The 23,004-nt window shown below is 48.6% G+C and overlaps 1 long non-coding RNA gene across 1 annotated transcript in view; it reads right to left on the bottom strand.

Annotated features, from left to right (window-relative positions):
- Nucleotides 1-368: 368 nt before the first annotated feature.
- LOC122238554 overlaps nt 369-23,004 on the bottom strand; it is a 74,113-nt gene continuing 51,477 nt past the window's right edge. Inside the window, exons 3-4 of the long non-coding RNA XR_006217481.1 lie at nt 4,291-4,394; nt 369-1,303 (exon numbers count right to left, since the gene is read on the bottom strand). This is a non-coding gene — a long non-coding RNA (uncharacterized LOC122238554). The remainder of the gene's footprint in view (nt 1,304-4,290; nt 4,395-23,004) is intronic.

Here is a 23,004-nt window from a genome sequence, read left to right as displayed (position 1 = left end):
CCCAGTCTACAAAGTTCCCATTCGTTTTCTGAATATGAACTCAACACATGGTGCACCCCTACGGTCCTTTGACTATAGACTTGGTCTGTGTTAACATGTTTTTCCTACAGAAATCATCTCATTTGTCATCATTATTTAGGGGAATAAGCAGACTTCTCTAGACAATCAGAGCTTTTCCCCTAAGCATCAATATTTTATTTGCTTCATTGAATGGACCAATATTTATTGAGCACTTGTTATGTGCCAAACACCGTGCTGCACAATAGAGATTTTAAGCAAAGGAAAGTAAACACACAGAGAGTATTCATTACACAGGCCAAGAAACAAGCCTGGGCCTCCTTTAGGGGATGAAAAATTTCACCCTCACTTCTCCCGCTGCCTTGTTCGATAGATCTTACTAAAGCAGATCATTCTCTTCCCCGCCTTCTTAAACAGAGAGGAATGAACAACATCTGAAATATTTGTGTTGACTTGGGTGCATCGACTTGAATATTTCTTCTTTTTTAATTAGAAAAACAACACGTTCCTTGTGAAAAGTTGAAAAAAAATTTTTTTAGTTACCCATGGTCCTACCATCCAAGAAGCAACCACTGTTAACATATTTGCATGTCTTTCTAGGCTTTTGTCCAATCCAATTTTAGGAAGTTTGCCATGATAGAGATATAATAGATCGAACACAAAAGTTCATAGCTTGCTCTCTTACAAGTTCACGGTATGGCATAGCCGGTTTTCCAGGAAGCATCCTTTGTTGAACAACGGCAACCAGGAGAGAAATCCCAGGTCCTCATTGTTTTCCCTACTTCTCTGTCCCCTCCTGCCCCCATGCAGGGGAACAGAGCTTCCCCCATCCTCTGCTGTGGCAGTAGCAGCTTGAAAGAGCAGAGAAATGGTGGACACAGCATGCCTGAGGCTGTGAAATCTGTAGGACCCATAAATGAATTAAGAGACCGACTCGTCCCTATTTCTGGAGAGAGGAATTACGAGTCTTGGGGAGCAAGGTACAGCAACGGGAGATTCTAGACACTGAGACAGGAAGAAAGAAAAGGGAGACATGTTGAAGTGAAAAGACATGTCCAGGAGAAGCAGGGGCACCTTTATGGGATAATACCCTCTGACTAGTGGGGGTGTCCGTTCTCCTCCGTCATCATTGGCAGAAAGTGGAGACAACCCCTCAGAGGCTAGACTGGACCAGCTGAGAAAGAACACCTTCTGAAGACTATCATCCAAGCAGAGAAGACGTCCCATCTTGGAGACACGCAAGTTTCCAACTTTTCCGTTTCCAGAGGATCCTCGTGCACCAACCCTGAGACACAGAAAAGGGAGCTTCGATATGTGTTACATTTGTAACACAGGGTTGTCTCCCAGGACTACCAATGGCCAAAGAAAGAAAGCATGTATCCGCTACCGGTTCAGGACAAGGTCTCACCTTCCTGCACCCCAAGCAAGTTATCGACTGCCTACAGAAATTGGAAAGGTAGCTGCCCCTATACAAAATGGCCCCAGAACACCCACAATTAAACGCCCTTTGTTCTTCCTTAACCTCCAATGCAGCGACTCCCAATCTTATGTGCATGTTGGAATCATCTGCATAGCTTCCAAAACTACCGAAGCCTATGTCCCATCTCCAGGGTTTGTATGAATCCATCTTGGGGGTGGCCTGGATTTAAAATTGCTTAAAAAGATGCCCAGGTGATGCTAATGTGTGTCAGACATGTTTGAGAGCCACTGCTTTAATGTCAGCTCCCGGAAATCACTTCTCCTTGTAGCTGGTCTGTAGCCATTGCCTGCAACAGCCCTATTCCACATTCCACAACTCTATTCCAGAATGTTCTGGAAAAACTGTCTAGAATATACCTGAAATAAGGGGAAATGAACTTGAAACAGTGCAAATAAAAAGCATGAGCTGTAGCATCGTCTAAGTCTTTTTTTAAACATCAAACGTGTCTGCTCAGACACCTCAGCTTTTTTCTGGATAGCTGAGCTAGCTAAAGAAGTGACCACCAGACAAGCCAAGTTTTATGACATCGCTTAGGTGTGATGGATGATGTGTTTTCTATACGCATATGCTTATAGATATTTAGCCTACAGGTGATGAGTTCAAACTATAATGTCTTCCCTGAGGGTTCAAGCAACTTGAGAGCAGGTATCATATCTTTAATGCGTCATTGTGTGACATCTTGAACAGAAACTTTATACCCAGGAAGTTCACAGTATATTTATTGTTCGGAGTGATCTTTAACACTCATGTTGCTGCTGATTCTCCCAGAGCTGACTAATGGGCCAAGGAACAGCCCCAGCTCCTAAGTGACAAGGCACTCCTTATCAAAGCGGTGTCTGGGGTCCTTCTTGGGGATATCAAATACAATCTCTTCCCAATTAAAATATTCCAGATGAGTACTATTACGTGTTCCCCAGAGAGAGCACTGAGCGAGCTAAAAAGCAATGAGTTCGCCTCACAGCTTCCCACTCAACTGCCCTTTAAATGTGAAAACAATTATTTTAATCACTCTTAGCTGGAGTCTGCCCAGAGCTAGAACAGGTTCTCTGAGCATCCTTGAGAGACCTGGACCAGGGAGAGAGCAGGTCCTCAGAGCTCCTGGCTGATGCAATCTGAGGACATTCCCCAGAAGACATACGCCTCCCTTCTTAGTTTAAGAAAATAAATTAAAACTTTAGGAAAACAATCCTAAACATCACACTAATTGACTTCAGAGACAAAAGACAGATCTAGCCTGTGCTAGCTCGGCTTAGCATCCGGCAAAGGCCAGAGAGTCTGAGAGCAGGCCAGGGGGGTCCCACCGGTGGAGGGTAAGTGTGCCTTGTTGGTATCATTGTTAGAAGCACGCAGGCGAAGCTAAGTGTTCTTGCCCTCTGCCTCGACTCTCTTCCTTACGCTTCTTTAAAAACCTTATTTTCCTCTTACAGCATTGAGAATGTCTCATGATGTATTTCATCAAATCCTGTCTCAGTTGTGTTTTACCTCAGTGTGCTATGGGGGATCCCCCAAAATTCTTTAGAAAGAAATACCTTAAAATGAACATTTGACACATTTGGGTACACTTTGATCTTAAATAAAATACATCATTTGACACATTTGGGGAGATAGAACAACTGGGGGAAGAGGGAATGACTTTTTTTCTTTAGTGAAACAAATAACAAGGCGTTACAAGACTCCCAAAGAGTCAGAACTCAAGTGGTGTCACAAATTGCACCTGTGGGCCTCTTCCAGGGAAAGAGCACTCTGAGAACAGCCTTTTTGTGGAAGGAAGGAACCCTCTGACCATTTCTCTTCTTGAACCCTCCATTCTATTTTCTAAGAACTTCCTGACAATGGCATTCGTGGGCACTCTGCCCTCAGAATGTTCTTGATTTCCACGATACTGCTCTAGGTGCTTCTTCCCCATCCTGCTTATGGGCACACCAGTCTCAAATGCCGGGCTCCGTGGGCTCTGTCCTTGGCCTTCCTATGCTCTCCCTAGGTGACCTAAAACACTCCCATGACGTCAGCTGTTATCTGTAAGGTGATATTTCCAGAGGCATATTTCCGAGGTCTATATCCCATTATTTCCTGGACACGGATTGGCCATCAAAGGGGTTCATCAAACTCATTATGTACAAAATGAAATGCATACCGATTCCTGAATTCTCCTTCCATCCCTTATCTTTGCAATTAGCACCATCATCTAGCAACGACTCCATCACTCAAGCAACGAATTGGAGTTCGCCCTCAGATCCTTCTGCTCACCCCCTACACCCAGTTTATCATTATTTGTCTCCCTTAGGAAGTGCTTTGGGCTGCTGGGTGAAAATGACGGATACCGCAAGGGCTTAAACGAGAAAAGATGTCTATTTTTTTCTTACGTGGCATGAGGTTCAGAGGTAAACCATCCCGAGGCTGGTACACTGGGTCGGCCATGTCATTGGGCCCCTAAGACCCCTGGCCTTTCCTCTCTGCCATGCTTTTCCCAAGGCTCCCATCCTTAAGAGCACAGGCCCTCGTCATTTCTCCTGTGGATTATTTCTGTGGCCTCCTAATTAGACTCTTTGCCTGCCACCTGTGCCCCTCACGGCCATTCTTGGCACCGGGGCCATAACTATGTTTCCTAAAGGCGAACCTGATCCCTGTTTACCGTCTTTCAGGGGCTCCCCTACAGCCGTCAAGAAAAAGCCCACACCGCCTTTAAGCCCTTCCCAGTCTGGCTCACAACCACTTCGGCGCCTCCTCCTGTCTCTCTGGAGTTCCAGACCCGCCAACCACATCTCCATCCCGGGACATCTCAGTTCTCTTACGCCATCTCGTCTTTACAAGCGTTGTCACTGTGTCTGCAGCGATGACACTTTCGTAGGCGAACAACGATGAAAGACTTGGGGAAGTACCCACACCGCAGGGCCACCTGTTCAGACAGGGAGAAACAGTCAGCAAAACATGTTGTTTGTCACACGTGTATAAATGCCACTGCTTTAAAACACAACAGACCCGCCTCCTCCGTCTCCAGAAATAATCTAAAGTTGCCTCTCCAGGAAGCACGACGTGGATGGCTTTCCCCGTCGCTTCCTCCGTGGCCTAATTAGCCCAGACTTCCCCACGTCTAAGAAGAGAAGGGAGAAAAAGGCAACCTCTCGCTTAAGAGTCCGCCTGGCCGCCAAGATACCCCTATGTGGATGAAAGCAAACCAAAGAAAAAGTGAATAAGGATGAAAGAAAAGGGGGATAAGGATGAAAGAGGAGCCTGTACCCTAGATACATAGAAACTCCTGCAAAATGCATCCACCAGCCTGGATTCTGACTTGAGATGTGTGGCTTGCGGGCAAAGAACAGAGAGAATTGAGAACAAGCAAGAGGCTGGTTGAAGCCCGTGTGATGGTGCTTTGCCTGGTTTTCTCAAAACTAAACTGCTTCCCACAAGGGCCAGGGGGAAAAAAAAATCACAGTCAAAAGTTATGGGGGGAGGGGGGCGGACAGGGTGAAGGTAACAAAAGGTGATGTGTGTGTGTGTGTGTGTGTGTGTGTGATGCCTTGGGCACAGCTTCCTCTGGCTATTCGGAGACCCCTGTGGCAAACGGGAGCCTGAATCACTTTTGCTGTGTATCGATGGGCTCCTTCCTGGGAGCCTTCTGTGGGCCTCGTTCATGTCAGTTCAATGTTGTCCCCTTTACTGGAAATAAATGCTGCCGGTGGGGAGCTGGCCTATCACCCCAACTAGGTCCTAACACTTGGCTGCTTTCTCCAGCACGCACATCGCCAGGAACGAGGTTGGTGAGTCAAGCGTTCTGGAGAAAGAAGTCGAATGATCACAAGGCTGTCGAATGACAGAGACTGCTAAGGACGCAGATCTGCCCTCTGCCGATTTATGTCACTGTAGCTCCGTGGGAAAATTCTCAGAAGAGGTAGCAAGAGAAAAAATCGGGCATCTTCGTGTTTCAGTGCCATTTCATCTTGGCCGGTTACTGCATCTTTACTCTGTGCTCTTTAAAAAGAAAAAAGAAATAGCATCTTTTAGGCACAAATGATTAAAGAGAAATCTAAGACAGCCCAAGAAAATTCCAAAGTGCCCTTCTATTGCGACCCCAAACAATTTTTCTGAGAGGGGTTGAATAAATGGAAAGAAGTGTTTGGGGAAAGGAAGATTGGGTCACCACGTAGGGCAAAAAGGCACCACTCAGCCTTCAGCTTCCCTGAGAGTCACACAGCCTTTGTAGGCATGGATGGCGGGCATCTTTCTAGATACCTCGAAATCTGGCTGTCAAGACTAGAATACTTCGATGTGATCTGGGATTAGGGTCGTACTCAAAGCGCCACCCAGCAGAGCACCGGCTGAGTGAGTAAAGCCCCGGAGTTGCCAATGCCTTTGTACCAAGACCCTATCGTCACTTGACATTGTCCAGCTCCAATGCACTGGCCGTGTTGTTGGCTTCCCACCCTTCTTTCTTCCCATCCTCTCTCATTCCTCTATGTTCATCGGTAAGCCCAGCACCTTTAGAGAGCCCCAGTGACCTGTGTCTAGCACACCATATTGGCTCATGTTGAGTGTGGCTCATGTGACGTCTTATTTGAAGAGTACTTCCTACGGCGACGAAGATAACTCTGCGGCCCACTATCATTTGCTTGGAGGCTCTTTGCTGAGCCCTAAGCTGCAGTCAAAAGGGACTTGCAGTAAATAATGGCAGCCAGTGGCATGGTTCATCATGCACGCATCTAACAACAATTTTGGAACATGACCAGGTACACATCGACCAAATACAGGGGATCTTGGATGTTTTTCTCTCTTCTGTGAACTATTGGCCGCTGTCTAGAGGAAGTTCTCTATAACTGTGGTTCTGGAGATTTCACGTGTTTGGGAGAAAACCATGAAGGCGAAGGGGAAATTGGTTACATGTAGGCGTTTTCTAACTTTCAAGTTTCGCTTTTGTCTCACACATACTTTTAACCCAGTAAAGGTGGACTGGACAAATGCCACCATCCTAAACTAGACTAGACAGATGGCCCCGCCTTGTGTCTGTTCCAAAGCTGAGAAGCCCATGGAAGGCTGCTATCTCCTGATGGCCAGCTCCAGGGCCAGGCCAGTGGCGGGGACAGGCAGCTGACTGGGAGCGGGGAAGTGACCGGAATAACCATGCTTCTCCCCTTCCCCGAGTTGGTGGCAAACAACTAGCTATCATCTTCCTTTCTTTGTGTCTCCTAGAAAGATTTTAATCTGCCCACTAAGTATCTACCCGTGGTTTCCGTTGCTAGTCTGTTTGTTTGTTTGTTTGTTTGTAAGCTCTGCACCCCAAGTGGGGTTTGAACTCACAACCCAGAGATCCAGAGTCCGATGCTCCAATCAATGACTGAACCAGCCACGTGCCGCCTCATTGCTGTTTTCAGGCAAAGAGCTCATGAGTGAAGGAAAAAGGGGAAACTACGTCAGCCGCACATTTTTTTTTTTCTCTCGCTTTCTTCTGAAATTATGGAAAAGAGAGTCGATCGCCACCGGTAAATATGGTGCGACGTCTCTACTGTCCCAAGAATTTCACATTTCAATTTGTTTTCTAGGATAGGTTGCCCAAACTCCCCCGGGGAGCCATTTATTAATACTTCATTCACCAGAGAGAATGCAAAGCAGGCAAAAGTTGCCATGCCTGACGCAACTTCTTTTAGGACTGAACCGAGCACTGATGCAAAACTCGGGGGAGTCTCACGGTTAACGCCACCTCGGCAACTGAATGAGACAAGCTCTTCCTTTGTGCCCCCGGTCTTCTGCCTTTGCTTTGAAAACCCCAGGCCTTCCTTTCGCTTGGCTGCCTGCTACTCGCCACACTTAAATTAGGAAATCAGAGAAGAGAGGGGCAGGAGACTTCTGTGCAGCAAAGGCTAGAACACTTTGGGGACAAGCGGGCGTCTGGAGGGAGCAAGCACAGGGCCCTGTTTGGAGCATTCGGCCCTGAGACACAGCGGTATTTGAGCATCGTGCCTTGTGGCAGCGAGTTGTGACGCGCGGCGGAAGGCACCTTGTCTGGGTGGGTACAGTAGGAAGTATGTTCAGGGCCCCTGCTCGGGGATGTTAATTCAAACTCTCGGAGATTTCCAAAGCTGATCGGCTCCCTCACACGATCCAAAGAGCAGACGCACGTACGTCTCCCACGCCTCCTGCCATGACCACAGGAAGTTACATCCTGACATGACCACAGGAAGTTACACAAAGACTTCTGAGATGACTGGAGGCCCTAATGACACTGCCAGTGTCCCCACAAAAGCTTCTCTCCCCCTTGCTGGGCTACACTCTTTTTTTTTTTTTTAATTTAAATTCGAGTTAGTCAACATGTAGTGTAGTCTGGGCTTTAGGAGTAGAACCCAGTGATTCATCTCTGACCTATGACACCCAGCGCTCATCTCGAAAAGCGCCCTCCTTAAGGCCCATCCCCCATCTAGCCCATCCCCCACCCTCCTCCCCTCCAGGAACCCTCAGTGTGTTCTCTGTATTTATGAGTCTCTTCTGGTTTGCCTCCCTCTCTGTTTGTACCTTATTTTTCTTTCGGCTGCAGTCATTCTGATGAAAACGCTGAGGCACAGAGAAACATCACCGCTGTATAAAAAGGTCATTTAATCCTTGCCGTCGTCCCCAGCCTTCCCAGTGAGAAAGAACAGCACTAACCATTCATCTCGAGTATGGCTTTTACTCTGCTAAGTCTTCTAGACCTTCTTCTTGAAACTCATGTGGAGGCTTAGCGTGGAAAATTCCAGACTTAGGGTTTGTTTTCAAAAGAAACCAGATCTACAGACTAGGTAGTGAAGTGCTGGGCCACAAAATAACATCAGCTCCCAGGAAAGCCCCTTAAACTCGGGCAAAATTCTGTCTTTATTCACCTTTGGTATTTCACCAGAACTTGTAATCGCTAAGTTGCTAACCAATAGACACACGTCAGGGAGGACAGGAAAGAGAAAATGTATAAACCTGGATGCCAGGCCATGTGAATAATGGGGTTTTTGGTGGCTGTTTCCATACATTTAGCCAACAGATTTTACCTTCCTTTTTTTTTCCCTTTTATCTCTGTAGCATCCTGTCACCTAAGGAGTGATAAAGATTTAAGGGGGAAAAAAAAATCCAGTTCAGATTGATTTTCTTTTTCAAATGGGTTTTCTAAATGCAAGTGATAATGACCAAAGACTTTTAAAAACTCATTTCTAAATGATTTCATCTTTCTACCTTGAACACATATCACTTAATTCAATACTCTCAAGTAAGACCACACATTTGTTAACATTCCACATTTCCTCTATTGATCACCACAGGCCAGCCTATTCCAAAGGGAATAATGAGCCAAGATATCTCTCTTTAATTTCTAGGTCATAATAGTTCATGGTGAAAGTGAACTATCTAGGAAAGGAATAACCCCAGTAATGACAATTAGGACAAAAGTAAAAAAAAAAAAAAAAAAAGAAGAAGAAGAAAACAAAAAGAATTTCTCTTGATTTTATCCACATTATGTTGAGACAGCTCTCTCTATCCTCCCCCCCCACCCCACGTCAACTCAAGACCTAACTTGAGGCTAGAAGATAGAAAAGCCAAAGAAACTTGAAGATTTATCTGAGGATAGTTCCTGTCAAAACCACGCACGACAAGAGTTGGAGGCCAAGTTCCCCAGGGAGACAGCTTGCCCTGGGGTGCCTGGGTGGCTCAGTCGGTTAAATACTGGACTCTTGATCTCAGCTCTCATGTCTTGATCTCAGGAGTCATGAGTTCAAGCCCAGTGTTGGGCTTAGCGCTGGGCCTGAAACCTACTTAAGAAAAGAAAAGAGCGGTGCCTGGATGGCTCAGTCAGTTAAACATCTGATTCTTGGTTTCATCTCAGGTCATGATCTCACCATTCATAGGATCGACCCTCCCACCAGGACTTTTCTCTCTCTCTCTCTCTCCCTCTCTCTCTTTCTCACTCTGCCCCTCCCCCATGCACACTCGTTTGCTCTCAAACCAAATAAATGAACATAAAAAAAATAATAAAGCTCACCCTAGGTGCTCTCCCACCACATGGCACCCAGCCCCCCCCCCCCCCCCCCCCCCCCCCGCCCAGGGCAAGGTCACTCTGGGAGACCCAGTCAGCTTTAGATACTGAGAAGTACACCATTGTGTGTATGTGTGTGTGTGTTTAAATACAGATATAAAAAAGCAGACCACAGACATTCTCTGACAAGTTGTGTAAGTTTCCTACACAAACCAGGGCTCGAAAACCCTTGGTGGCGATAAATGGGAGCACAGAGTCAGGGTGACAGGACACAGTGAGTCACCTCAACTTCCTGCTAATCACAGGAACCCTACAAAAGCTCCATGTGTCTCAGATTGTTGCTGGGGGATTTCCGTCTCAATTCAGCCTCCAATTTCTATGGCTTGCCCCTTCCTTCTTTTCATTTCTCCCTATGCATCACATTTGTCTGAATCTTCGCTGCCCTGCAAATAACACCATTGTGTTATGCTGGACATTGGGTTTTTAAATGTCAGCGTCCTGTGCTCAGCCTTATGTGATGAGATATGATGTTTCTAACCGCATTCCTGTGACGCTGACCTGAGGTATTTAGCTGCTAAAAAAAAAACCAAAAAAAAAACTTTAATGGTAGGTGAAGGAGATTGAGAGTAGACGTCTCTTGATGAGCGCTGACTAATATATGAAACTCCTATAACACTGTGTGTTAACCACACTGGAATTAATTTTTTTGTTGTTACATTAAAAACGTTCTTCAGGTGGTAGTTTTCATAACCCTGGAAGTGAGGATATAGAATTTATCAACGTTAGGTTTTCCTGCCCAGATTTTCCTTCAACTTGTTTTTCCTGTGGCCTCTTAGACTACAAGAACGAACAAGATGGGAAACCGGGAAAGAACGGGGGGGAAGAGGGAGAGGAGGTGCCAGGAGGTTGAGCTGTGGCAGCTCGTAGCCAATGTCCCTCTTCCTGCTGCTGATTGGTGGTTTAAAAATTATTCTGAAGGTCAGGAAGACTTTATTCAAGACACAGCTACACGTAACAAGGAAAAGTGGGGATTTCTGGCCAAGGAGCAGGATGAGAAGGTCAGTGGATAGAAACTTACAAAGAGGAGAGACATCAGGGGCAGGGGGATTCCAGCTAATCGGCCTAACAGATTCCTTGCTGAAAACAAGCCAGGATGACCAGACACCAAGGATGGGGGGGTGGGGAATCTGATCAGATACAGAGGATGATTAGACATTAAGTGTGGGGTTTCTTTCCAACTCACCCAACGGGATTCTTGCTAAAAGTGGGCCATACAGGTCCGACAAAGACAAACACTGAAGCTCAAGGTCAAAGTATGGTTGGTTTAGAGGAGCCTCACTAAACTCGAGTCAAGAAGAGAGCCTTTGTCACCAGTTGCCTGGCCAGGTCTGGACATTCTGCTCTGAATGGATTCCCTTGTAGATGCAGTATCCACAGACCCACCCATGGGACCCTCAAGGCTACTCTACAGAAAATTGGCCACAATCCTCAGGAGGCACTTGACTGGAGAGGGGCTGGGGACCTTTCATGCCTAGAAACCCCAAAGTCGGCCTCTCCTTTTAGTTTTATGGAATCTCCCCCTCCCTACCCACCAACAATGAGCCAATGCAACTCCTCAATTACAAATACTTTCCTTCATTCACTTCTTTTCTTGGACCACCCAGTTGATCCTACTCAAACAATAAAGCATTGGGTAGGATTGCCTTCTGGGTACCAACAAATCATGCTTTGGCTTCAAACCACAAAGGCTTGGTTTCTCGGGATGGGGGAAACCACAAGAGGGAAAACAAAAATAAATATCTCAATAAATTGTTTCTCACAATTACCAAAACTTAAAACTTAAAAACATAATTGTTCTGCTGTGGATATATGTGTTTTTCTATTGTTGTGTTGTATTATGGCCTGCCGGCTAATACTCCCATATTGTCCAGAACGCTGGTAAAATTATTTCAAGTTCAAGATATTCTGTCAAAAACACCTGATCTCCAGGTGCTGTATCCCCTGAACAAATTGCAAACCATTGATATTGTATGTGTGAAAATGTGTTGGGCCTTGTCAGGAGCATGGTGACTAAAGAACATTGCTTGTTGATTCTGAATTACATCATTTGATTCAGGGGGAGGGAAAGAAAAAAGAGACTGCATTGTGTCTTGGGGAAGGGAAATCTCAGCTAAGAAAAGGAGTTGTCGTGACCCCTTTAATGCTGAAGTCAGAAGACTCATCAGAGGATAGGAGAACTGCCAGATAAAACACAGGATACCTAGTCAATTTGAATTTCAGAAAAACAATAACGATTTTTGTGTAAGTATATATCATGCGATATTTGGGACATACTCACTCTACATATCTTTCCATTGTTTATCTGAAATTCAAAGTTCAGCTGAGTGCCCCATAGTTTCCTATGCCAAATCTGGCAACCCTAATTACAGGGTCTTCTTGTCAGTATCAGCTTAAGCAATTGATAATGTGGACATTGAGTCTGACAAAGGGCGCCATGTTTAAAATTGTGCCCTAAACTAGACACCAAGTGGGCAGGTCAAATATTGTAGCAAATCACCTTAATTAAATACCTTTCTGGTGGCTTCCAGTCCTGCATTGCTTCTCTCAGTCGCAAGCTGGAGCTGTCACTGTCCTGGTACGGATGGATACTGTGTCCCAAGCAACCGGCAGCAAGGCATCCTACAGGATGGGGAGTCGTTGACCAGAAGCACTTTGTTTCCTTCATAGGTTCCTCTTAACTTGCAGTCCCAGACCTCTGCTCTTCTTTCGGAACACTGTTTCTAAGAGAACGTTTTCCCTGCTCACAGAGTCCATCACCTTTGAGCAGGTCTCTGGACTCTGGGGGTTCAGGAAGCGGCCCCACTGTTGAGTTCCAGTTGGGTTTCTCATCATTTCTTCGGGTCTGTCAACCAGAGCAAAACGCACAAGGCTCCCTTCAGACCAGCTCCTCCTCGTGTCTACGCCACCGTGGTCTCCATTGGCCCAAACCTGCTGGCATCTTCGATATCATTTCCCTTCCCTTCTCATTCTGGTCAGACTTCAAGTCTCAACCCTTTTGCTCTGTAGATTGTCCCTCACACACAGTCTTTCCCAGTGCAACCACATTCACCTCAGTGTCCCCCTCACATCTCAAGTTACAATACCCCCAAACCCAGGCTTTTCCTCTCCAAATCTCTCTTCTATTGCTTTCATGGTTTCTGGCTTCCCACAGGACTCAATCTAAACTTCTCTTCCTGGCTTTCATAGCCCTCTGTCATAAAGTCCCAGCCCGCCTGGAATTGTAGCTTCCGGGCACCTCAGCGGCTCAGTCGGTTGGGCGTCCGACTTCGGCCCAGGTCATGATCTCACAGCTTGTGGGTTCAGATCCCACATCAGGCTCTGTGCTGACAGCTCGGAGCCTGGAGCCTGCTTCAGATTCTGTGTGTGTCTCTCTCTCTCTGCCCCTGCCCCACTTGCACTCTGTCTCTGTCCCTCTCTCTCTCTCTCTCTCTCAAAAATAAATAAACATAAAAAAGAAAGAGAGAGAGAGAGAAATGGAGGGTCCTATTTCCCAGAGCATACCTTCTTCAATGGCCTTACTGTCTCAAAATCCCATCTTCCACATTAATACCCCCACTCCACTCTCCCTGCTGAGAATGGGCTCACCTCTGATGGTCTAAATCCTACCGCTCCTTCAGAAACAAGGGCAATTTCCTCTTCCCTTGTCCAATTGGGCCTTCCTGGGTCTCTATCTACAGTCAGTCTCTACCTCACAGTGAAGTCCTGTAAGGATAAAACAATGCCTTTTCCTTTGTTTGGTAAAGGGGATAGAGGCCTCCTTCACCAAGACCCTGGCTTCCCTCGGTGACAGGGTTCAAAATGCACATCCTCCCAAATATGGCAGCTCAGCACACTGAGTATCTTACACTGAAGGAGTCTGGGAAAATGGCAGACGCAAGAAAGTTACACAAGGGTGACCTTCCCCCCCTCCCCACCCCCCGCCTCAGTCCTGTGAAGCAGGTGACAAGCCTATCTTGTGAAAGGTGACTTCTCCACACCTGCAGGGAAGGAACATCCTTGTCTCCAAGATGGAGGGACATTGAGAAGAACCCAAGCACACAGGTCTCACTAAGTTTCCCCCCGGTTCACCACACTTACCTCAAATCCCTTCCGTATCACACTTGTCCACAACTGTCCCTCTTCATCACAACCAGTATAGGAACACCCATGTTTAACCATTTCTACAGGTCCGCATTTCCTTACGAAGGCTCCCGCATCACATAAAACTATGTTGCATAAATGGGTGTGCTTTTCTCTTATTAACTTCTCTTTGTAAGTTTAATCTTCAGTCCTGGCCAGGGTCCCTAAGAAGGTCAAGGAACACTTTTCCTCCCCCTACATCAGTGTCCTCTTGGTTTGGGGGTGGTTGGCTCTGGAGAAATATTTTCCAGCCAGCTCTGTAGGCAAAATCCCCTCTAGATCTCGACCTCCACCGAGATCTCCCACTTGGGTCCTCAGATCCGGGCCCCCAGAGCCGGCAGAACATACACCGAGAACAGAGCCTCCTGAGGTTTTTCCTCTTTGTTTCAAAATGAAAATGAGAAAAATCTCAAACTATTTTTGCTCGCAAAATATTTTTTATGTGTTTTTCTTGTGGGGGCGCCTGGGTGGCTCAGTCGGTTAAGCATCCGACTCTTGGTTTCAGCTCAGGTCATGACCTCATGATCGAGCCCCCAGTCGGGCTCTACACTGACAGTGAGGGGCCTGCTTGAGACTCTCTCTCTCTCTCTTCCTCTCTCTCTCTGCCCCTCCCCCACTTACACCATCTCTGTCTCTCTCAAAATAAATAAATAAACTGAAAGAAAAAATGTTTTTATCGTTGTCGGTTTTTTTTTTTGCCCCGGTCAATGCTAAAAAGCCAGCTCTTTCGGGAAGCTTCAGTTTCCTGATGTCTTAGATCACAGTCTGATTCATCCGACGCGGCCTCATTAATACCCTGAGTTCTTACACCTTGCTGCTCTGTTTGCCAGCGGTTTCCATGAGGCACCAGGGCAGGACAGCACTCTCCAGAAAATAAATCCATTGCAGACACGGGCCTGGAAGGCCATGGTCAATCGAGTTACGGTTGACCTAAATCCACTCTCTTTCTGAAATTTGGTAGGGATCGATTTCTCCATGAGAACTGCCATCCTTTCCGATTCCATACATAAGTAGGTGGAAAAATAAAGCTGTTGATTCTAAATGGCCATTTGCCCTTGAGGCCGATAGGTTGGGAATATCCAGAATGATTAACGTTGTCTAATTCTGACTGAAAATGGGGAAGGTAAAAAATCATACACGTAAAAATATTTAACTGGCCAATAACTAGCAATGTGATTATAATGATATCCTGGAACCTTGTTCTAACTAGCAAAACGAATGAATACTGTAGAAGGGAGATTCCGACTGGACCCCATCCAAGGATGGCCATTTATTGAAGTAACTCTGGGTACAGGATGGAGGGGAGCAGCGGCCAGAAGGCCGTGAAGCCAATTAGGAAACAATGGCAGCGGTCCAGGTGAGGTAACGAGGGCCCGGAATGAAACGGTGAGGCCAGGAAGAAAAGCGCGTACCTAAGAGGCCTTGAGCTTGGGCATGTAGGACAACTGATGGCGGTGGACCTCAGGAGCCACCTGTTTAAGGAGGTGACGCATGGAGGGAAAGGGGGGACGGATGTGTGCCATTGCCGATACGGGGGTGATGTCAGCGAGGACGTGCTTTCTCTGTGGCTCAGAGATTTTGGTCTCTGGACCCGGCCTCGCGGATTTACGACCAAGTTCCCCAGAAAGAGATGTTGCAGACGGCAGTAGCCGAAGTTGTTTTCTCAAAAGATAGTGTGGGGCCCAGAAGCGCAAGCCATGCCACCTCATGCCCAGGGGACAAAATGCGACCCAAAATCGAGAGCTGTGTCCTCTCCTCGGAGCTCAGGGCACCGGGTGGCGTGGCTCGGGAAAGTCACCGAGGATCTGGGCGCCTGTCGGCTGGAGCCTGGTAGGCAACCTCTGGCCGCGGAAAGGCAAGGTCCAGAAACAGCTGCAGGGACCAAGGACATCGCGGGGACCAAGCCGAAGAACACGAGAGAGCCCCCAGGGGCTCACAGAAATAGCAGGCTGAATCTGGGTGCTAGAGGAGGGGCATAGGCCAGTGAAATTCTAGTTCTGACAGTGAGTCCCAAGAGGGACCTCACTGCAATACAACCATGGACCCACGGTCCCTGACCCTGGAACAGCATTATTACAAACTTCCAGCGTAAGAACTAAACAATCATCATTCCTCCGGCGGAAGCCGCGAATCCCAGGATGCCGCAGGGGCCCAGAAATCGCCTGGTCTCTTTAGGGACGGTCAGCAAATTGCCTCTATTTGTGCATTTCCCACAAGACAGAGGTGCACGTCAACTTGGTAAAATGGGCTGCTTGGTCAAGAGTAGCCAGCAAATTCAGAGAGGGGGAAAAAAAGAATTCATTTTCTTTCTGGGCAGGGGGGCGGGCAGGGTGGGCAGGGAAGAAGGCAGGTTAATTAACTGTTTTCAAGACGAAAAGTCTAAGTGACGCACGCCTGTGCATGGATCCACACCCATGTCAACCCCGTGATCCAAGGGGAGGCTCTCTCCACAGTCACTTGGGCCAGGAAGACGCATGAGAGATTTTTTGTTCAATATTTATTTAGTTTTGAGAGAGAGAGAGAGAGCGAGTGAGCATGCACAAGCAGGGGAGGAGCAGAGAGAGGGAGAGACAGACTCTGAAGCAGACTTCTGGCTCCCAGCTGTCAGCACAGAGCCAGACGCGGGGCTCGAACCCACAGACTAGGAGATCATGACCTGAGCCAAAGTCAGACGCTTAACCGACTGAGCCACCCAGGCGTCAGAGATTTCTTTGAAACGAGGGCCGAGAGGCACTGAGAAAGGAGTTTAGAAAGGTAGTCCCCGCTATAGAGGCCACAGGTTCAACCTGCAGCCCCAGCCCCTCCGGGGAAGCAAAGCCTGACGGGAGGAAGAAGCGCAGGTAGCCCAGAGAAGACACCGTGTCCTGCAGACGGGAAGCCGACTGCCCTACATGAGGGACAACACAAAAAACATAATCTGATAGAAAACCTTTGCAGCTGGTGACGTGCAAGACAATGTCAGTGTCCCCGGCCGTGGATACAGACACTGCTCCCCAGTTTGCTCGCTCGGGTCACGACATAGAGTAATCAATCCCATTGGGTTCTAGCTGCCGCACCCCCAATCCCACCATTCACGGTCACGCGGGAGCTGGGCCTTGCCGGCGAAAACCGATTCAAACCCACTCCCGGTGACGGTCCCGAATGCGAGCTGGCCTGGGCTCAGGGAGCAGAGACGTCGCATTTGTGATACATACGCTTCCCAGGCTCTGCAGACAATTGCGTGCAAAGCGAGAAAAACAAGAAACCGCAATCGTCACGTTGGAAGAATTTTAGAACAAGCATTTGCCATTCTGGCTTGCCTTTCTAGCCGTAGCACTCGAGAAAAACCATCCTGCGTCTTCAGACGGCGTAGTATTTGGTGTGGGGCTGGAGAAATGGTCTGGCAGTAACTTCCCTAGGATCCACGTGGTACAACGGGTGGTGTGGCTGTCCATCACCACTGCTCGGAGAGATGTCCGAGCCGGTAGGAGCTGGGACGAGACAAAGGTGGCCCAAAAAAATCGATTCCAGATCTAAGCGAGACTGGCTTCGCAAGCCATGTCTGGTCTAAAAGCACACCCAGTCACCCAGTAAGTACGTATTTTCAAACACCGTCGATGCAAAAGGTACAAAGATAGATCGGGCTTGTCTCCCGCCCTCGAGGACAACTCCTCGCACCTTTTGAGATAACACACGTGTACACAGGACGAGGCCAGAAGCAGGTCGTAGAAGTGCAGAAGACAGAGACACTTCAGGACGTGTGGAGGAAGGAAACTCCTCCGAAGGCGCCCTTCTCTTCCGGAAGACAGGCCAAAGCTAACCGACGGCCGGCAAACGGACCAGACTGTTGTCTGAGAAGCTTCACGGGGAGGGCAAGGCCCGGCCATTTGGACGCCGACACCTCCTGTGTGGAAAGACCGTCTTCAAACAGCAGAACAGGGGTCACCCAGGGAACTGGAAGGTGGACTTTTCCAGGCCGGCTCCCTTGGGACCACTGCCAGCTTCCTGAGACGGGGAAGATGAACAAACAACAACAAAAGCAGGCCAGTGGAAAGCTGGGTCACTGTCCTGATGCAGAGCGTGACCTGGCGTGGGGGGGGGGGGGGTGGGGGGGAGGGCAGCTCGGTAGTTCCCCACCCCTCCAATCAGAGCGAGAGCCCAGAAGTCCCGGAGTGTTCCAGAAATGAGCCCATGGGTGAATCAGCAGCCCCTGTGGCTCTGTCACTGGGACAGCCTCACACCCCAGGCTCGGATGGCTTCGAGAGAGCCGTGACCCTTTCGCCAGTGGGTTCGCTAAAACCTCCGTGGAGGACGCGGCTTCGGAGCTGAGCCTCGTAGAAGGAAGAGGGTTTGTCCCTTGGGTCAGGGAGAGGCTCACACAAAAACATTCAGGGAGGAAAACAATAAAGGAGAAGGTGGATTTCTAGGAAGGAAAACCTGTCAGGTCACAGACACACACATCTGTCCTCATCTTTCAGCTTCCCTCTTGCAATTTTCCATACTTGATGGCAGCTCAGATTTCTAGCAAGGGGCAGAGCTGAACCTCCCTCCAAGTTTTTGCCGTGTCCTAGGTCTCTAGTTTTCATGCTTCATAGATGTCAAAAAAAGGTTAAAGTTCTTTTTTTTTCATTTGTTTTGTTGTGTGTGTTTTTTTTTTTAGTTTATTTTCAGAGAGAGAGGATGAGGGGCAGAGAGAGAGAGAGAGAGAATTCCAAGCAGGCTCTGCACTGCCAGCACAGAGCCCGATGCAGGGCTCGACCTCACAAACCATGAGATCAAGACCTGAGCTGAAACCAGCAGATGCTTAACCGACTGAGCCACCCAGGGGTCCTTGTTCTATTTCTTTTTTTAACGTTTATTTATCTATTTTGAGGTGGGGGGGTGGGTAGGGGCAGAGAGAGAGGGGGAGAGAGAGAAACCCAAGCAGGCTCCACATAGTCAGCGTGGAGCCCTACACAGGGCTCGAACCTACGAACCTAGAGATCATGACCCGAACGGAAATCAAGAGTGGGTCGCTCAACCAACTGAGCCACCCAGGGGCCCCAAAGCAAAGCTCTTAAGACACATGGATGTACTGGGCCTGACACCTTCTCCTGTTGTACCTGCTACTGCCTCTGTCCCTGTTCACTGTCCTCGTTTTAAATTCACTGCCACACTTTCATTTCTTCCTCTGTGAAGGTAAGAGCTCTTCCCTGTCACTGGTCCCGCTGGGTTATGAAAGGCAGAGACATGTCTCCTGACGGGGCTGGACAGAGGGGCAGGGGAGGTCAGGCCAGGGGGGCTCTGGCCTGAAGTAAGGGCCTCCCGCCCGGATAAAGAAGGACCCGGAGGCTGCAAGTACGTGGAAAAGAAGTGTCAGTGTGAGATTTCAGCCATTCAGAATGGAGTCTGGAGCCCAGACGCATTAGCAGCCCTGGGAGTCATTTCAACAGACATAACCTCGGGCCCAGCCCCTGAGTGACTGAATCAGAATCTGCACTGGAACATCTGAATGCATGGGTCTAAGAGTATAGTAATAAATAAAATACCCTCCTCCTACATCATCTCTTTGAATCCTCAGAACACCCTGATATCTTACCTCCTTTTTACAGATCAAGAAACTGGCGGGGCGCCTGGTGGCTGGGTCGGTTAAGCATCCGACTCTGGATTTCGGCTCAGGTCATGAGCTCACGCTTGGTGGGTTCGAGCCCCGCATCAGGCCCTGTGCTGTCCGAGTCTCTCTCTCCTCCCTCTCTGCCCCTCCCCTGCTCGTGCTCTCTTTCTCTCAAAACAAAGAAACGAAAAGAAAAGAAAAGAAAAGAAAAGAAAAGAAAAGAAAAGAAGAGAAAAGAAAAGAAAAGAAAAGGAAAGGAAAGAAGAGAAAGGAGAAAAGAAAAGAAAAGAAAAGAAAAGAGAAGAAAAGAGAAAAAGAAGGAAAGAGACTGGGGGTCAGAGACTTTGATAAAAGAAAGAAAGAAAGAAAGAAAGAAAGAAAGAGAAAAAGCAAGAAAAAAAAAGAAAGGAAGGAAAGAAGGAAGAAAGAAAAGAAGGAAAGAAAGAGACTGGGGCTCAGAGACTTTGGTTAAAGAATTTGCCCAAGAACAAACAGCTACCTTGTGACAAATCATACATTTGAGCCCCAGTAGGTGAGATTTCAGCACTATTGTCTTTTTCCACTATATACCCGAAGTCCAATTCAGAGAGGAGAAAAGGAAAATCTAGCAACAGGCCATTCTGGGAGATGTGGGAAGCATGCATTCAGGCCGTTATCCGAACCTCTGTCAACAGTCACCAAGTTGGGGCAGGAACCCATTTCTGAAGGCCACAGGGGTTTGGGCATGAACAAGCCCACACCCGGGATCTCAGGGGTCGGTAGCACTGAGCGGGGACCCCAGGGTGGGTCCAGTCGCCCCCTCCCTGCATCTGTCGCCCCCTCCCTGCATCTGGAGAAGGGCACGAGCCAAGTCACCAGTACTGAACGCAACGCGGCAGGCAGGTAGCAAACCGAGGTCTGGAGGCTGCAGGTCAGCGCATCAAACCTGGGCCCAGAAGGCAGAGGTGAGTGAGAGCAGCCCTGAGGAGAAGCTCCTGGAACTTGGGGGGGTGGGGGAGGGGAAGGTCTGAGAAGATGCCAGTTGAAGTCACTGCCTTGCTGAGGGGTGAGAAGCTCGAAAAGTCACAGGCAGCAATGGGGCCCTGGCTACACTGCGGGGGACGGCCCCAGGACTGCCCTCGCAGGCCAGGGAAGGTGGGACGGGGTGGCAATGTTCTGCAAAGGGTAAACCCAAAGTCCTCTGGAAGTCCCCCCACCAAAACTCCCCATGGAGCCCGACACCTTCCCAACTCCCGCAAAGGCGGGATCTCAGTAAGCAAGGCTCCCCACGCGTGTCTTGTTTGTTATTGAGGAAGGTTCCAGAAACACCATTTCTTCGTTTCTGCCGGACATCCAGAAATCAACAGCGGAATAGTAGAAAGCCACACGACAGCCATTTGGCAAAGCTCTTCGGAACTGCCTTACTAGTCCTCTGTTTTGCAAGCTCCGGGGGTCCGCTGAGACCTCCAGGATCAAGCAAGGATCCCATTTCTTAACGTCTGGCAAGCCTGCCTGACAAATGCCAGGAAACACGACTCGGCGGAGCCATCAGGATCCTGAGGCTGTTTTTTAAGGTCCAGTCTGCAACAGCCCGCGGGCTGGGCTTCCCCGCGTCCTTCACTTTGTTGCCAAACCCAGCTTCTTAAACCTCTTCTTTGCCCTGCTGCTCCCTTGCCTAAGGACGTGTGCGGCTGGTAGGAATCCAAGTTAGGGTTCACAGCCCTCTGCCCGCAAGCCCACTTTACCCGTGAACACTTGGCCCTCGCTATTTCCTCCCCCACAGCAGATCTGAGCCAGGCCGGGCTTCTTGTTGCCACCAAGCTTTCCTAGGGCTACTGCCCACCGACAGTGCGCTCTTAGGCAAGCCAGACCAACACGGTGGGGAAACCAAGCCAAGGCCAAAGTCATTGCAACAGACCCATGAACTGGGTGATCTCTGCTCATGTTACATGGAGCTCGGGGGAAGTGCCGGGCTGGTAAATGTTCAACAACTGGCTCTGACGGGGCGCCTGGGCGGCTCAGTCGGCTGAGCGTCCGACTTCAGCTCAGGTCGTGATCTCGCGGTTCATGAGTTCGAGCCCCGCGTGGGGCTCTGTGCTGACAGCTCGGGGCCTGGAGCCTGCTTGGGATTCCGTGTCTCCCATTCTCTCTGCCCCTGCCCCGGTTGTGTGTGCGCGTGCTCTCTCTCTCTCTCTCAGAAATAAAAATAAACTTAAAAAAAAAAAAACAAAGCTTGCTCTCCAAGGGAGAAAATGTGTGCCTATATACCTACATAAGTTTGTTATAAACTCTACCGATATACAAAGACATCCCACATATCTCATTGATTCTCACAGATACTTCCCTTGATCTTTGACAAATTCCTATCTGTAATCAACCTACGGTTACCACTCACAAACTGACAATCAAGTGTAGTTCTGACCTGAATGTGGGCTGATATATTTTTCTAATGTTTATTATTTTTTTTTGAGGGGGGGGGGGGGGGGCAGGGCATGAGTGGGGGAGGGGCAGAGAGAAAGGGAGACACAGAATCCAAAGCAGGCTCCAGGCTCCGAGCTGTCAGCACAGAGCCTGATGTGGGGCTCGAACTCACAAACTGGGAGAGCGTGACCTGAGCCGAAGCCGGGCACTTAACCGCCTGAGCCCCTGGGCTGATATTTTTATTTACATAAACAAGTAAGAGAAAAGCAAAACAACATTATCTATGTCAGAACGTCACTTGCCGGTCCACAGTAAGAGGAACTTTTTTGCAGAATCAGATAATAGATTTCAAACACTAGAATATTTTCTAAAAATATTTTGGCCATCACAATGTGATAGCTACACACAAGAACCCTTTAAATTTGTTTGTTGTTTTTTTAAACATTTATTTGTTTTTGAGAGACAGAACATGAGTAGGAGAGGGGCAGAGAGAAAGATGGATTCACAGAATCTGAAACAGGCTCCAGGCTCTGGGCTGTCAGCACAGAGCCCGACGTGGGGGTCGAACTCACAAACTGGGAGATCCTGACCTGAGCCGAAGTCGGATGCTCAACCGACTGAGCCACCCAGGCGCCCCAAGTGCCCTTTAAAATTTTATCTGTATTTTTAACATTGCCCCCATCATTGTCTTTCTCTTTTCTTTTTTTTCTTTTTTTAAGTCATGTCTGCACCCAACGTGGGGCTCGAACTCACAACCCTGGGACCACCGGTCGCAGGCTCCGGCGACTGACCCAGCCGGGCGCCCCTCCATCCCTTTCTTCTGTCTAGGCCAAAGGTCCACAAACTTTGGCTCTAAAGGACCAGATGATAAATATTGTCAGCTCTGTGAGCCGTTCGGTCTCTGTTGTAAGTGCTGACTCTGCCCTCGTGGTTTGAAAGCAGCCACGGCCAAGTGGACAACGGATGGGCACAGCTGTGTTCCAATAACGCTTGTACAAAAACAGGCGGGGGCCCGGATTTGGCCCACAGGCTGCAGCTGGCCACCCCCTTGTCTAGACCACCCATGCAACAATGAATCAAGCCCCGATTTGTGGTATGTCTTTGCAGTTCAGCCCACGGTGGCTGATTCCAAGCTGTGATGTCAAAGAATGAGCGCAGAAGGCTGGACGTGCAGCGGCGGACCCTTAGGTGAAAGATACAGTGTTTCCACCTGCATTCCTCTGCGGGGGCTGCCGTCGCCAAATAGGACAAACTGGTGCATAAGGAACTGTGCTGAAGGCTGAAGTCCCAGATCAGGGCGTGGACAGGGTTGGATCCCTACAAGGGCTGTAAGGCAGACTCTGTGCCCTGCCTCCGTCCTAACTTCCGGTGAAG

This window comes from Panthera tigris, chromosome B2 (assembly GCF_018350195.1).
Source record: "Panthera tigris isolate Pti1 chromosome B2, P.tigris_Pti1_mat1.1, whole genome shotgun sequence".
Lineage (NCBI taxonomy): Eukaryota > Metazoa > Chordata > Mammalia > Carnivora > Felidae > Panthera > Panthera tigris.
This window is presented reverse-complemented; position numbering and strand designations above follow the sequence as displayed.